Source organism: Onychostoma macrolepis, chromosome 02, assembly GCF_012432095.1.
Source record: "Onychostoma macrolepis isolate SWU-2019 chromosome 02, ASM1243209v1, whole genome shotgun sequence".
NCBI lineage: Eukaryota > Metazoa > Chordata > Actinopteri > Cypriniformes > Cyprinidae > Onychostoma > Onychostoma macrolepis.
The window spans coordinates 20,591,138-20,609,276 of record NC_081156.1 but is presented as its reverse complement, the minus strand read 5'-3'; the positions used below and the strand labels follow the sequence as shown (position 1 = coordinate 20,609,276).

The 18,139-nt window shown below is 34.9% G+C and overlaps 1 long non-coding RNA gene across 7 annotated transcripts in view; it reads right to left on the bottom strand.

The window, feature by feature from the left end:
• LOC131521835 (uncharacterized) overlaps nucleotides 1-18,139 on the bottom strand; it is a 56,609-nt gene that overhangs the window by 23,103 nt on the left and 15,367 nt on the right. For 2 of the 7 annotated variants that reach the window (XR_009266379.1, XR_009266372.1), the window contains exon 3: nucleotides 15,182-15,273. The exons of the other annotated variants lie outside the window; for them this stretch is intronic. This is a non-coding gene — a long non-coding RNA (uncharacterized LOC131521835). The remainder of the gene's footprint in view (nucleotides 1-15,181; nucleotides 15,274-18,139) is intronic. 7 annotated transcript variants of the gene reach the window in all.

The following is an 18,139-nucleotide window of genomic DNA, read 5'->3' as shown; positions in this document are numbered from 1 at the left end:
CAATGTGTTAAAAGTATAATAATGTTTACACTTTTCATATTTCAGTGGGCCTTGCTCAATAATTCGTATTTTGGACTAATTTACAATACATGTACATTAATTTGTTCTCAACTTTATTCTAACGTTAATGAATTAGTAGTCCAAAGCCCAACCATCCCCATATATATATTTTAGTATGAAAGCTATTCAAAGTGAAACTTTGTACAAGTTATGAAAAATTGTGTGTAAGCATGGTCAATGAATGAGACCCATTGTCTTTTAATTGTCAATTTATCTGAACTAGGCATAGAAGAAAGTAGTTTAACTGAAATTTAAAATGACGCACTCCACGTAAACTCGATTTCAGATCGGTTATAAACCACTGGAGGAACATGAGCCTCAGTGGAACCCGCAGAAGAAACTTTCACTTGCGTTCCATTAGATAAGCAAGCTTGCGTTCTGTTTAGGCTGTAACCTCTGACGCCGTCTTTGAGGTTGTGTGACATACATTTAAAAGGTAAGAGTCCCACCATGTTTAAAGGAGCAGAAACCAGAAAAGAGGAACCAGATAAAAGCTAAAATCCCCTAATGTGTCAAACGGGCGGATAAGAACATTCAGACGCTGCACACATTTGCCTATAGCTGACACAGATCATTTCTGTTGCCTATGCAACAGTTATTTAGTTTTCCAACTCAATTCTTGAGAAAAAAAAAAAAAGTCTGGAACTAATCAAGAATTCACTCTTGAATCAAGGTTGCTGGTTTCTCCAACCACATCACATATTACTAAATCACCTCACACTTTTTCCATCCAATGTCTCCAACAGAGCTTAAAACGAGGAACAAACCAAACAATGGGTCACAGTCTCCCTGAAATGTTTTAAATGACTAACTAGGATTTCATGAATAATGTTTAATCACTGCAGAGGCTAGACAGGAGAAGGGAAGAGTGTAAATGAAAAGAGGATGTCCTCATAATAAAACGCTCAAATATATCTCAGGTTCCTTCTGGTTGTCATCAATATTACAACAGTTAGTTCTGGAATTCAATCAGACAAGGGGTTTCAAAATATTTAGTATAACAGCATTGGGACATTTCACTGGTAATAAGATAATATTAAAAATTTGGGGTCAGTATGATTTTTTTTTTTTTTTTTTTTTGAAAAAAAGTATCTTTTGCTCACAAAACCTGCATTGATTTGATCAACAACACAGTAAAATTAGCTACATATCATAACAGCAATGGGACATTTCACTGGTAATAAGATACAATTTGGGTCAGTATAATTAATTTTTTTTTGCTCACAAAAGCTGCATTGATTCGATCAACAAAGCAGTAAAATGTCATATTACAATTTAAATATACTTTAAAATAATTTAAAAATTTAAAATAACTTAATTTTAATATTTAAAAAGAAATATTAATTTGACGGCAAATTTCAGCAGAAATTACCTCAGTCAAAAACAGTTGTGCTCCTTAATTTTAAGGAAACCATGATATTTATTTTTCGAGATTCTTTAAAGAAAGTCCAAAGAACAGCATTTATTTGAAACAAATATTTTGTTATATAATAAATGTTTTACTGTCACATTAATGCATCCTGCTGAGTAAACGTATTAATTTCTTAAATAAACAGTACTGACCCTAAACCTTTGTACAGTTGTTAATGAATGAACTGGCCAATTTGAAAGTTACTAGATGTTACCTTCTCATTAACTGCGCTAAAATAAGATGCAAACATTTAAATTCCTGTTTTGGGATGTACAATGGAACCGAGCGAAGCATCCATTCCTAAATATACAGTAAAGTACTTCTTTTTATATTATCTTTTATATCATATATCTCCTAAGACATTTCTGTCCAGCCCAGACAAGACCAGCTTTTTCAGATGTATATATGAAGTAGTATGCCTTTCAGCTTAAAGAAAAGGCCCCATAGAAACCAGCAACTAAACGTTCAAAGACTCTTCACTCCCAAAGAGAAAACCAGACTCACAAAGCCACAGGTTTACTGATGGAGATAATACTATTTTATTCACACAACAATATATCCCAATACATGCAATAAATAGTCACTGTCACCATCTTGGAAGAAAAATGTCCTGTTTTACATGCATTTACATATGAAAGGCACACACAATCCTTTCTATTCCAAGTTTCAATTCCTTACATAACAGCAAGCATATTATTTTTCTGGCCGCATCACATCAGACAATGGGATGTAATGGCAAAATTATAGAAGGGGAAGTATTAACCAGCCAAAACAAGTGAATCAGCGGAAACCCGCAATGCCAACCGCATTGAGCACACGTGAGTCAGGGTGAGGAGTCCTCTTGCTGCAGGAAAATATGAGCATGGTATTGTTATGGAAGAATTATGAAAACAATGCGCTCACTATCCATATCAGGCAGGCGGTCCAGCGGTGGTGGTAGAGGACTGTGTGTGTTTGAGGGTGATGCGGGGACAGTCTCTAGTTAATATTTCACTTCCATGTAATTGTGAGCCAGAAAAACATATTTTTGGCATTAGTATGCATCTTATTTGTAGTTCTCACTACTACTTGATACGTCAAGAACCATAATTCATTCATAAAGACTGTCTATAACACAGATGTTAATGGATGCAAGCTGTAAGAATCGGAGTACAGGTCATTCATTGTACCATTGTGCTCTGGGTTCAACTCTACACTGTACACAGAACATAAAAGGAAACCACAAACTGTTTTTGACGAACCTGTAAACTAGAAACGGTTGATATGAAAATCAGTAGTAGTACATTAATATGAGAAGTCAGTATAAGAGGAGATTTGCATTGCAAACGTTAATTGCCAAAGCATCATTCTGACTATTTAAACTATGATGATAAGACCTGCAGAAACTTGAACGCTGGTATTTACAGGCTTTCTGGGAATACATGGGGAAAGCAAATGATATTCATTTTAATACTACAACTGATATGCTCATGAAGCAGAAACGTTGGCAGGAGGTCAAGAGTTAACAGCTCCTAAAGTGTATTTACAAGCACCACAGACCTGGTTTTTCAGTTTGGCTAATTATATTCATAAAGATAGAGACCCAAGAGCATGAAATGAATCTTAGCCCCAGATGAGAGTAAAAGGTAAACGTGACGTACAATTAGTCATAAATATAATTAAAAGCTTTCATCTTCTTAGCACATTCAAATAATATGCTATTTGTATAAACAATCATATGATGTATGCAATGCAATAGTTATAAACCACAAATCAGAATGCAATGAATGCAAACAAATAGCATGCACAATTAGTATTTAATGTTTTAAACTGTTTCATTTTTATATTTTCAGTCTTCAATTTAGTAATTTTTAAATTCAAGTAATTTGTGCTTTTGTCATTTTTATTAGTATTTTTTCCAATATTTCTAAAACTTATTTCAGTTAGCTGCCAAAATCTTCTAATTTTCATTTTTTAGATTTTTCATCTAACTTTAATATTCAATTTTACATCAGCTTTATTTCAATGACTGATTGTTTCGGTTAACAGTAGCAACACTGTTGCTAAATATTCCCCACTCACTAAACACTGAAAATCTGGCTCATATAAAATTCCCCTCCTGAAACCTATACGCAAACACCTGAAGGAAGAGTCATGGCTCTACAGAATATTTCCTTTGCGCTAGAAGGTTTGAGAGTGAGAGATCTGCGGTGAGCTGATGACTCAGTCTGAACTCGGTGAACCTTCTCAAGCCCATAAAGGAAAAAAGATCAGCCCTTTTCAATGGCCCCACCCCTTCAGCCTCTCGGCCCCTCCCCTTCCTCCAGCAGCCCCTCTCTCTCTCTCTCTCTCTGCGCTCAGCTGACTCTGCGGTCTGTAATGGAGATGAATCTGACATCTTCCTGTCTGTGTGTACTCAGCTAACTCTCTCAGCTGAGCAGCACCTCTGCTTAATGGAAACAAATCTCCAAGAGCAACAATGCAACAATAACCGGCTTGACTATCAGATCTACGGCAGGGGCAGAGCTATTCCCATGGGCCTCAATCCCAGGAACACAGTTAAATGGTGGTACGCAGGATGGTAGGGAGACAAAAGTAACACCGCAGGGTAAAATCCACAGCTTCTATAGGAATTCAGGCGGGAGCGGTAGCATCATAAAGAAACAGTGCTCGTCTATACAACCGGGTCCCGAGCAAAGCAAAAGCAAGCTGGTTGTACGATGATATAGTGAGCTTCTGTTCCTCAAGCTTACCATTATCAGACCAGGCCATCGAGTCTAATGTCATGTGCGAGGTCCTTTTACGTAGGTCAAAAAGCAAATGGTGAACAGGAACATGATAAACAGACCTCTGGAGTCTGGACTACTGCCCCAAATGAACAAATGTGGTGAAAAAGCCAATAGAGATCCAAGACATATTGATATCGGCCATAATTAGTCTTTGATTATTATTCTCATATTGGTTTCATATATATAGCGGTCATTTTTATGTAATTCATTAAAACATGGTTGATTTCATTCAAGTGCGCAGTAATACTTAATGTGAACAACATACGTTTAAAAACCACGTAAAAGAGTATCAACTTAAAATATCAGTCAATATACTAGTCAATATGTATTGTGCAAAATATCTCAGTTTATTCAAAGTAAAGCCAAACTATAGATTAAAACATTTTGTCTCATAGATAAATGTTTCTGCTGTGGACAAACAAAAACAGACGACTGAAAAGTTTCCATCGTCTGATTCTTCACAATGCATTGTGTTAGTGTAAATGTTTACCATACTCCAAAACCCGTAATTCACTTCCTCAAGACTGATAAAGAAAAACACTAATAATACAGCCCCTACAATGGTCACAAAGTCTCATGATAGAGACAATAACCCTATGCGTTTCCCTAGCAAATATTTAAACATGCTTTCTTCCAGTGAGTGGTTCTATAGTGTGCTGGGTAAGGCAGGCTGGCGCCGCTGTGGAGAGGAAAGGCCTGATCTGACAGAAATCCACTGACATATCACTGCAGCTGAGCTATAGGCCTGCAGCCGGCCCGCTGGCCTTTCACTCATGAAACCTAATAACATGCAGGCTACTAAAACCACACACACACACACACACATACACACGCAAACACACTCTAACTTACGCACACATCTCCAAACCTTCCTATCCCTGACGCAGCAGACACAGCAAGAAATGCTGAATTTTTAATTTAATTTAAATAAAATTTGTTCTGTCAAATTGATTATCCGCAATTAACCGCATCCAAAATAAAAGCTTGTTTACATAATATATGCATGTACTGTGTATATTTATATATAAATATACACGTACATGTATGAAATAGAATAATAATAATAATATATATATATTTATATATAAATATACACGTACATGTATGAAATAGAATAATAATATTATATATATATATATATATATATATATATATATAGTACTCTCTTGACTTTACAATGAGAGAGACAGAGACAACAGTTAGTGGTTGAGTTAGTGTTTAATGACTATAATTACATTTAATCAAATAAATAAAAAAAATGCAAGAGAAATAATAATAATAATAATAATGACGATAACTATGTAAAATGTTGTATATATATTTGATAATAGTACTTTGATTACACTTTTTTAAATAATTCATATTTATAAAATTATTTAATTTAAAGTGAATCAATAATAACAATAGCTATTTTTACACTTTATTTGATGTATATGTATATAAATACAGTAGTCAACATTTGAAGTGGATCAAAAGTGTTCAAAGTTGTCCTAAGACAAGAACACATTTTGATTTTAGGTTTTAGGACAACTTTGATGAAAGGTTTTGATCCACTTCAAATGTTGAATAGTGTATACACACACACACTTCATTTATTTAAATTGATAAATGTATAAATTTATTAGATTGCATTTATAATTTCTCTGAATAATTCCACTTTGTATTATTTTACTTCCTTAATTTGAATTACATTACATCCGATTTGCAAAACCATTATATATTCAGGAATTGAAACGATTCTCAATGCAATTCTGAATGGTACTGATATCTGACGCTACAATGTTCCAAAAAGAAAAAAAAAAAAAAAAAGTTCACATGCCATAAGTGTGAGAGACATTGTATAAATAGTGCCTGTGTGTGTATGTGTGAGGGCTTGTATGAATAGACTCTGTGTGCGAGTTAGCAAGAGAACAGAGAGAGAACAGAAGGACAACAGAGAGTTTATATAAACAGACTTGATGTGTGTTGGCTCCTGGACGCTAATATTCATCTTAGCTGGCATTAGCAGAGAAAGGACGCTCGAACCTTCCTTTATACAATCACATCACTGTTCCACCACCTCTCACAAATCCACACAGACGTCTTTTCAAGAAATGAAAGAGAAAAAGTCCTCTATAAACACTGCTGAGTGGTAGGAAACTCAATTACCCACACTTCCGTCGCTAAACCTTTCCTCTATCCGCTAGTCTTATATCAGTGGTTTTGTATTAAATAGTTAAATACAGTGTGTATGTATGTATGTATGTATGTATGTATGTATATATATATATATATATATATATATATATATATATATATATATATATATATATATATATATATATATATATATATATATATATATATATATATATGTATGAAATAGAATAATATATATATATATATATATATATATATATATATATATATAGTACTCTCTTGACTTTACAATGAGAGAGACAGAGACAACAGTTAGTGGTTGAGTTAGTGTTTAATGACTATAATTACATTTAATCAAATAAATAAAAAAAATGCAAGAGAAATAATAATAATAATAATAATGACGATAACTATGTAAAATGTTGTATATATATTTGATAATAGTACTTTGATTACACTTTTTTAAATAATTCATATTTATAAAATTATTTAATTTAAAGTGAATCAATAATAACAATAGCTATTTTTACACTTTATTTGATGTATATGTATATAAATACAGTAGTCAACATTTGAAGTGGATCAAAAGTGTTCAAAGTTGTCCTAAGACAAGAACACATTTTGATTTTAGGTTTTAGGACAACTTTGATGAAAGGTTTTGATCCACTTCAAATGTTGAATAGTGTATACACACACACACTTCATTTATTTAAATTGATAAATGTATAAATTTATTAGATTGCATTTATAATTTCTCTGAATAATTCCACTTTGTATTATTTTACTTCCTTAATTTGAATTACATTACATCCGATTTGCAAAACCATTATATATTCAGGAATTGAAACGATTCTCAATGCAATTCTGAATGGTACTGATATCTGACGCTACAATGTTCCAAAAAAGAAAAAAAAAAAGAAAAAAAAAGTTCACATGCCATAAGTGTGAGAGACATTGTATAAATAGTGCCTGTGTGTGTATGTGTGAGGGCTTGTATGAATAGACTCTGTGTGCGAGTTAGCAAGAGAACAGAGAGAGAACAGAAGGACAACAGAGAGTTTATATAAACAGACTTGATGTGTGTTGGCTCCTGGACGCTAATATTCATCTTAGCTGGCATTAGCAGAGAAAGGACGCTCGAACCTTCCTTTATACAATCACATCACTGTTCCACCACCTCTCACAAATCCACACAGACGTCTTTTCAAGAAATGAAAGAGAAAAAAAGTCCTCTATAAACACTGCTGAGTGGTAGGAAACTCAATTACCCACACTTCCGTCGCTAAACCTTTCCTCTATCCGCTAGTCTTATATCAGTGGTTTTGTATTAAATAGTTAAATACAGTGTGTATGTATGTATGTATGTATATATATATATATATATATATATATATATATATATATATATATATATATATATATATATATATATATATATATATATATATATATATGTATCTTTAGTTTAGCACACACAGGTTGAATTAGCATAGTCTGAAGCAAATGATATTAACTTACAAACAAATCATTAAAATGAACTATAAGGGGGGTGACTAGGGAAGTTAAATGTCAACAACTGTGAAACACGTGAAATGACATCTAATGCGGTATGACCAGGAATATAACATAAGGCTAGAAATATAAGTAACGTGACGGAGAACCCATGTGAACCATAAACTCCTTTCACCCTGTAACAGAAGTGTCCAGATCACACAGCCGTCCAGCAAAGTTGAGAGGTCAACACAAGTCACTGCGGGCTACAGCTGTGCTTCATAAATTAAACCTCAACGGACTGCCGGCACAACAGGTGCCCTCTCGGCCTGAGGGGTGTTGGGACAGTCTAGCTCTTCACTTTGGTTTTGGTCACTCACATGCTGAGCTACAAACAACAAAATTAGCCCTTAAGCAATTGAGCTCCTCTTCTATTGGCTGGAGCAGATGGTACATCCTTTAGTGACGCCCCTCGGCACAAGATGAGAGTGTCATGATCTTTCCAGTCTGTCAGACCTCTGTGACCCCCCTGTTGGACAGCCACCAGTTACAGATGCCTCCCCCTTTATCACTGGGATAAAGTCTTTGAACTGCTCCCACTCATCGTGTCAATGGCAATTACCAAATACACTGTATTCGTAGATGGGACGACTAAGGCAAAATAAACTCTGGATGCCTTTGCTTTAGACTCCAAGCATGCATTCATTTTCAAAAATGTAAGCGTTCACTCTCAGTGCTCTGAAAAGTGCTCTTTAACATGCATTACACCACCACTTAAATCAGCACAGAAAATATTGAAGTTGTCCACATTGTCCTATGCTACTTGTTAGAAACAGCCCATGCCACAGTGACTAGTTTAAAAGAGTCATAAAAGCCCATTAGTAATCATAAGTCATTTTAATAAATAGTAAAAGGAGGCTTAGGCCATTTCTGTACAGAGAAAGGTGACTGGGCGTTATTACCTGTGCCTGTCTCATCTCTCAGGTGTGTTGGACAGTAGCATCTATTAGGGCTGTGCAATTAAATCGAAATTTCGATTTCGATTTCGGCCTCCAACGATTATGAAATTACAGTAATTGATATAAAACAATTATTGCACCCCTTTCCAGCGGTGTGCTTTCACTCCTCCATAAAAGCCTGATTCTCGTGCAAATCAGTAAAATCATGTAACAAGACACTTGCAAAATGGGACGTGTTTGATTTATTTTAGTTGATTAGGTTTATTCATGTTTTCAACAACTTGTGCTGTTCCTCACCGCTCAGAGACGGAACAGAACACGGACATGTAAAGTCATCTTTTAGCGCCTAAACGGTCAAATACATGCAAAAATGTGTCAAAATGCGGCGCTTAGTGATTATTCATGTAAACCCTCGTCGGTTATGTAATAAATGAACGTAAAGAGTTGAGAATGAAAACACATGTGTAACAGTAAATTGGATCCGTGCGGCTCTTAAAGGGACAGTGGACTATATTCCTGCTGCAACTGCGCTTTATATTAATCAAACAACAAAAGACAAATTCAAAAATCACTCACTGCTCTCTACTAAAGGACTTTTGTAGCTTTAATAAACAAAAGGAAGTTTAATTCTTACAGTGAAGACTATGCTGTTTTATTTTACATTAGTTATTCAATTTCTCTAGGCTGTTAACTGAATAATTTAGACTTGCATTAAAAAAAAATACTTAAAGCACAGTTTGTTTCATTTCATTTTTTTATTCTATTGTATTCCTTTGCTTTTTTATTACTCGCAGTTTAATAATTTTCAATAATTTTGAGGACCTTTTTTGTTTTATTTTTAACTAACATTAGTTACTCTAGTATTCTGCTGTGGTATTGAGAACTGTGACATTTCGCCGGTCTCTAAAATGTAGATGTCATAGCAACCTTATTTACAGAAAATATATATTTAAAATATATCATTATCTTTAAATAAATCTTTCATATAAAGTTCTGATCATATGGCCTACTAATAATCGTTTTAAATAATTGTGATTACAATATTGGCCAAAATAATCGTGAATATGATGTCATAATCGAGCAGCCCTAGAATCTATAATAGCAAATAGCAAAACAACTACATCAAAATAGTGATGTTACCACATCACTACTGAGAAATGAAGTGCTATAGCTTTTAAGCAGCAGAGCTATTTTATTAGTATAAGTACTGACTACATGGTTAATGTGTGTGAGAGAGAAAGGGAGAGAGTGAAATAGAAATTATTTTTAGTCTGTGGAAAGCTCTGATGAATAATTAAATAAATAGAGCTTTCTATAGATGCAAGTAATTTCTGATAAATAAATTTGAGTAAATAATGAATAATATTTGTATTTTTAAAGTTTATTTTTAGCGTTTCACTGATATGTTAGTAGGACACAAAAAGACAACACTTATAAAAAAAAAAAATAAAAATAAAAAAAAAGGTTCTTCATCGGTTCTTTGGGGAGGTTGAGGTTCTATATAGCACCACTACGGTATAAAGAACCTGTTAAGCCCCTGTGTGGTTCTTCAGAGGTTCTTTGGGGTGGTTAAGGTGCTATACAGCACCACTGCCGTAAATAAAGAAGCCATTAACCTGCCATTACATTTTTAAACTGTACTTGCACTTGGATGGGATTAATGCAGAACACAAATTCCAAGTATGGGTTACCATACTTGACCACACCTCACTTCATTATACTCCAAATTTTGTTATCGCAGTAAATTAAACTTAATTTAATTGTACATCAGATTATAATTTATTTTATACACATATATATACACATATATATACACATACATACACATACATACACACACACACACACACACACACACACATATACACACGCATATATACATACACACACATATATACATGCATACACACACACACACACATATATACATACATATACATACATACACACACACACATATATACATGCATACACACACACACACACACACACACATATATATATATATATATATATATACATACACACGCATATATACATATATACATATATACATACATACACACACACACATATATACATGCATACACACACACACACACACATATACACACACACTCTTTTTTTATTTAATGAATAATTTAATGAACACACAAAATAAAATGTCTCTGTAACTCATTTACACATACCATATAAAAGTAAAATCAGTAAAGAAGTTAAAGCTCTGGTGTTGAATTATCCACACATTTTTTCCCCTCAAATTTCAGAACCATCACCTATGTAAGTTTAATTTGACTTCCAGTACAATAGGTGGCGATAATGCTCTTAAGGAGTTATTCGCCATCAATAAACAAGAAGATGATGTTACATCTGGGACATTTACGTACTTTGTGCGCCTAAAACTGGCTGAAACTTTTCTCACAGTCGCCATTTTCTTTGACCCGCGAATCGCGATGTGGAGCTGAGCATACAAGGACGGAAAATACAGAGATTAAGTGTTTTATGTTATTCACGCAGTATTAATTTTATAACATCACATTGTTTTAGAACGATATTTATGTGCTCTGTGTGCGGCTCGCGGTGCAGAGCTGTCGAGGAGGTTGCTTTTTAACAGGAAAACACTGAAAGTAAGTGTTTTATCTCATTTACAATATGTATTTTATAACATATTGATTTACGTTATAGTAATATTTATATGCTGTGCACCTTTAAATGGTCCGAAAATTTTCTCTCAGACGACATTTCCTTTGACTTACGGTGCAGACAAAGAGGTTTTAACAGAGACAACACTGAAAGTAAGCGTTTAGTCTTATTTACATATTAATTTTATGACGATATTTTTGTGCTGTGCAGTCCTAAACTTTTCTCATAGACAATTTTCTTTGAATCGTGATACTGAGAAGATGATGCTGCTTTTTGGAAAACACCAAAAGTAAGTGATTTTCCTCATTCACAATATGTATTTATAACATCATATTGTTTTACAACGACATTTATGTGATGTGCACTCCTAAACTTTTCTCAGAGACATTTGCTTTGATTCACGATGCGGAGCAGGCAAAGAGGTTACAATTATCAACAAGACACCTGAAGTAAGCGTTATACCTCATTTACATCGCTTTTTGTAACATCATATTGACAAATCAAACCATTGTAAACTCCCCAAATTTAAAATGGTAATATAAGTCATTGGTTTTTGCATGTCTCGTGACCAAATATCATATCATATATCATTTCATTTCATATCATATCATATCATGAAGCTTGTACACTGCTTGAGTTATTTTGATGTGTCGATTCACTGGGTTTGAGTGCCATTTTCGAATATTCATTTGAAATAACTCTTTTCAGTATACTCAAACTTTATATATTGAGTGAGTTAAAAAAAATTATTATTATTTTTTTAAAGTGATCGTCACTTTTGCATTCATCAAAAGTGCACTGTAAAATTTACGGTAAAAAACCGGCAGGTGTGGTTGCCGGAATTCTACCGTAAAATATACAGTAGCAACATTTTAGGTTTTACTGTTTTAACTTACATTTACAGTTAAATACCGTAATTTCATTAATTGATATAATGTTAATATACCAACCTATTGAAGTACTGAAATCTGTTTTGTACCTTTGTATTACACTGATAACCACCAAATGCAGGTGGTGATAAAGTCACATGATGAACCAAAGCCCATCACAAGCAGATTTTAAATAATAACATATTGAAGGTGCACAGTGTCATTCACACAAACACTAAACACCATCATGGTGACACTCATTAAACTGAAATATGCAATAAACATTAATTTAACAACATTAGATGTAACATACAACCCTAATAAACATAACTGATAAGAAAAAACTAAGAAGAAACCTAGTTATTTCAAAGAAAAAACATCAAATTCAAACAAAATTTGAAATGCAATGCAGGGAATTCTGGGAACGTCAATGTACGGTTTTTCCCTGTAAATTTTACATACTTTTTCACTTCCAAAAGCGGTATTTCACCGTAAAATTGTCTGAAATGTCTATTACAGTTTTTCACCGTATATATTAGGGGAACTTACCATTTAACAGGTTTTTACCGTAGCTTTTTCACAGTTTTTTACCGTTAAAATCACAGTAATTTTTTACAGTGTGAGTTATATGGGTTTGGAATTACATTTTTGATTAAATTATTCCTCTAATGTTGTTACAGATGGTTCATGCTGTAATAACTGAAAAATCAAAAAGAAATGTGTTTGAGTATAAAATCATCAGTACATTGTCAAGTTGGATAAAAAGAGCTCTGTTAACATTTTTAGGACATATACCAGACATGAGTATGCCACATTTCCATAATGAAGATTATTGATTGTCATGCATAACTTTTTGATCATTAATATTTTTTATTTGCCTAATAATAATTAGAAGTCTGGACTCTTTCTAGTAGGGCTGCCCTCGACTAAAGATTTTCTAAAGACTTTTTTTTGTTTTTTTACATTTTATTGACAGCCCCCATTTTTAACAATTTAACTACCCGAACAGGTTGATGCTGGAGAAAATTAACAAAGCATCAGGGAACATCTGCATGTAATGGAGGAGGAAACAGAGAAGCTTAGACCAAACGTAGAGCTCCTCAAAGAAAGGATGGCGCTGATAAAATGCTATCGGACAAATTTTGTGTACATATAGAACAGAGGAGACTCTCTGCATGATTGATGACTGAAGATGGCAGACTGAAAAAAGGTAATTAAATCATTACTGCTTAGATTTTCATTGTACGACTGACACCCTACCACTCTGCCTGAGATCATACTGGTCTTATTTCCTGCATTTATCTGTATTACACACAGTAATGGATGTTAAAAAAAAGGGTAAAAGCATCCACCATGTTATGTTAAACTAATGAGGTTATTTTGTTTACAGTTGGAAGCAGCTATTCTGCTCTTGCCTGCTCTGTTCAAGGAGGACCTTGAAGGTTGCTGTTTGAAGTTGAGGTGAGCCATGAACAGTTGACTACAGTGTGTGAAAATCTAATCAAAGCGCTGCACATTTTGTTATTCAATGCAAACATTCATTTTTTTGTTTGTTGGTCTACACAAACTATGCTATCAAATTGAAGAGAAAATTGTGTTCATTTTCAGTTCATGGCCAAAAGTATTTGAGCAGTTGTGTGACAGTAGTTAAAATTAATTTAATTCATAAGGTTTGCCTTACAAATAAATACGAGAAGATGGTTAATGCTATTATCCCCTCTCCCCCAGGGCCATTCTCAGACCAGCCCATCCCAACACCTAAGTTGAAGCTTAAAGGCTGTAGGGAGGGTCATCTCGTGCAGTATGACCACATTGTGCTCATGTTGGATGGACAGTTAATCACAGAGGAGAGCGAGGACATCTCGACGGTGCTGGGACTCCTCCTGTAGCAGCGGTTCTCAATTCCAGTCCTGGCGACCTGCCCCCACAGGTTGTACATATTTCACTTATTTAACACACCTGATTCAGATCATGAGCTGGTCAGAAAAGAGCTCCATGAATGAACTGTGCTCTGACTGACATGGTCCCTACACAGTGTCCCTACATGGAACATTCATAGATTTACACTACTTCCTCTCACTGCAAGTCAATATTCTCTATTTCTTGGACTCTTCCAGGTCTAGTTGCAGTTTCTATTGTTTAAATTCTGAAGGACTTACAAAAATGTTAGTACGCTGTTGACAGTGAAAAATTGAAAGATACTGCAGTTCTTCAGAGTGTACAACTTAGTTTGCAAGTGGTTGTGTATTATTAATTTTCAGTAATTTCACTCACTCACTATTAAATGTTAAAAAGACTACATTTTCTACATAAAGTAAAGAACTAATGTAGGCCTAAGACCGTAGGCTAAAAAGTTACCTGATTACAGGGCTACAGTATTATATATATATATATATATATATACACAAATAAATACGAGAAGATGGTTAATGCTATTATCCCCTCTCCCCCAGGGCCATTCTCAGACCAGCCCATCCCAACACCTAAGTTGAAGCTTAAAGGCTGTAGGGAGGGTCATATATAAATATATTTATATACATGTTTTATATTTGGTAATAAATGATTAGTTATCATTCATCTTAAGTAAAAGGGTCATATAGAAGCATATTGGCTCATCAATGGTAGTCATATATGGCACCTCTAATGGTTCTGTGTAACCATATTTTGAAAAATGCGCTATTAATCTTCTTATCTCTAAGAATATGTGCCATATAGTACCAAAAGAGGTTCCCCTATGATAAGCCAAAGAACCACTGCAATAAAGTGCTATATGGCACCTCTTATGGTTCTACATAGCACCATTTGACAAAGGACTGAAAAATTATGTCAATAATTACTTACCCTCATGTTGCTCCAAATGGGTATTAATGTTGTCAGCCAGTTTTTAATTTAGTCTTATGCGTTGTGGTACTCTCCTGAATGTGGGGCGGAGACTGACAGAAGAGAAGAATTGTTAAAGTCGTTGTTTGTTTTCTTTGTGCACAAAAAGTATTCTTGTAGAACATTACAGTTGAATCACTGATGTCACATGGACTATTTTAACAATGTCCTTACTACCTTTCTGAGCCTTGAACATTTCAGTTGCATTGCTGTCTGTCTATGCAGGGTCAGAAAGCTCTCGGATTTCATCAAAAATATCTTAATTTTTGTGTTCCGAAGATGACGATGTGAGGATGAGTAATTAATGACAATTTAGATTTTTGGGTGAACTATTCCTTTAACACTTTTCCATGCCTGTGTAGAACAATAAAGAATGAGTTTATAATGCACATATGGTGGCCAACTAAGGATCACCTATTCAATATCTACAGGATATCAGACGGACATATCTGCATTTAATTTTGTGTGGCATAGAGAGCTTTCCTTTGATATTCCAAGTAATTTCAAATAAATACATTATCCATACTGTTTGTGTATGTCATGTATTTGCTTTGTCAGTGTCGGTTTTTCTTGGTTATTTTGCTCTGGTAGTCTGTAAGGCTCTTTGAAATAACAAATAAAGTGATATGCAACTATGTGGTCAAGACCTGGAACTACTTCATAGTTGTGCAGTCACAGGAAAAAAAAATACATTTCTTTGAAATTAAATTATTGGGAAAAAACTCCCATGCGTCATTACTCCCACACTGACTGGACACAGCAGTGCACCAATTCTCTGATATATCTTGCAGAACCCATTACACTGATTCAGTCCAGACTGACCTCTCTAACCAGCACACGAGAGTTTACACTACATCTACAGTAAACCATCCTTCAGAGGCCACTGGGTTTCAAAGGTACATTTTATCCAAGTTATTCCATAATTACTCAGCTGTAAAGCCAGTCATGCTATTACACAATCCCGAGGCTCGCTTCTGAAGTGGGTTTGGTCATAAACACAGGGTTACAGTTTTGGCAGCCAAGTCAGTGCATTGTTCACAAGGACGCCAGGATTCCAGCCTGTTTACGGTAAACGTGCGTTAAGCCGCACTGGCACGAGGCCTTCTGGGTTGGGACCTGGCAATGTTGGGTCTCGAAGACCTTAATTGTTTAAGCATTCTTATTTAGTGGTGACACACAATATCTATTCATAAACTTTGAAGGTATTCGCCTTTCTTGCCACATAGCTTCATTCCTCTCTCTCTCTCTCGCACTCTCCTTGGCATCTCCGGTGTGCTCCAGGAAGAGGGCCAAGAATAAAAAATATAATTGTTCAAAGAGACACCGTGAACTAAAAGACCATAAAGAACGAAAAAAGAGGGGAGAAACAGAGACTTTGCGATTCACTGAGTCATTATAATGGCATCGTACCGACCAGAAACAGCGATGATCTCTGGCCACTGAACAGGATTCCAATTCCTGGACTGGATTGAGAACAGGAGTATTTTAAGAGATCTGGCAGCCTAAGTGTGTACATTACAGACTGCAGATCTAAAATAGAAACCGCCGGCCTCTCAACTCTGTCCTAGTTTGGTCTTTTTGGTTTTTGCTACATGCTAATAAGAGTACGCACAGCTAACCACAGCGTTTGTCCTGCTTTAGATCCTCCACTTGTAATATGACTGCAGCGAGCCGCTTCACGAGGTGTAAGCAAATCCCGTTATACCGCTCCGGTCTCCAACTGCAGCTCTTTAAATACACGCCGTGACTCAGCAAAAGAGGGAGAACATGAGAGGGTAGTTCAGTAAATCACTGTGTCATGACGGAAAAGACAAACTGAGAGAGAGCGAGAGAATGACAGCTCATTCATAATCAACAGAAAGAAAGCGAACGCCGCCTAAGATGATGAGATCGCTTCACACGTCGCAGACTCTAAATTGGCAACACGGCTATATAAGAAATGCAAATCTATTCTTAACCATTTCAAAAGACCCTCTCTAGAGGGTTGTTACTAAAGAAAGGGCAGTGCTATAAAACTATTGAAAGTCTCATATTTTTCCTCTGGTTGTAGGGTGTTTCTGTTCCTTTGGTCTGTGGATATTTTTAAGCACTAACTGGTTTCAATTAGATTACATAACATGGCAAGATTGGCAGTGTAGGATATACAAGTGGTCCTTTTGAACAACTGGATCCTAACAAAGCAAGACAGTGCTGTGGCTTTAGCCATGATGGGTGAGTTAGAACACCAGGTTGCTGGAATAACGCTGCACAACACCTCCTGATTTTCCTTCCTGTTATTTAGTGAAGACATTCAGAAGTTATTGGGTGGCCGGCTGTCACAGACATAAAGACCCTCTAAAAATGTCGAGTTTACTGGAAACTCAATGGAGTCGGGCCAAACTGTAAGATCCTTCTCTTTCCGAACAATGGGCCAATATTGTGTGAGGGCCGATGATCAGGCTTTCCACCCGCAAAAACAAGCATCATAAAGGAAAAAACATGGTGAAAGCCAATTATTTCCATTTAAACTCAGCTTTAGCACAGGGGTTTTCAAACATTTCAATGCCATGGACTCGCCCCAAATATATGATGATTAAGCATAAAGATATAAAGGCAAAATATTTGTTCATGTATAAAATACATTTATAATGTGTGAGAAAAATATTAAGCATGATTATATGAAAACAACATTGGTTAAATTAAATAATTCTTATCATCTGGGAATATTTTCTTTGTATTACAGTTTTTCTCTACTCACTGTTAAAGTAAACATATGTATGATTTAAAAAGAATAGCATTAATAAAAGGAAAAAAATATATATAATAAAATTTCATGAATAGCTAAATAATTTAAAAAGGTCAAAAGGATAGTTTGGAACGACATGAGGGTGAGTAAATAAGGGCAGAATTTTCAGTTCAATTTTCAATTTTGAATTTATC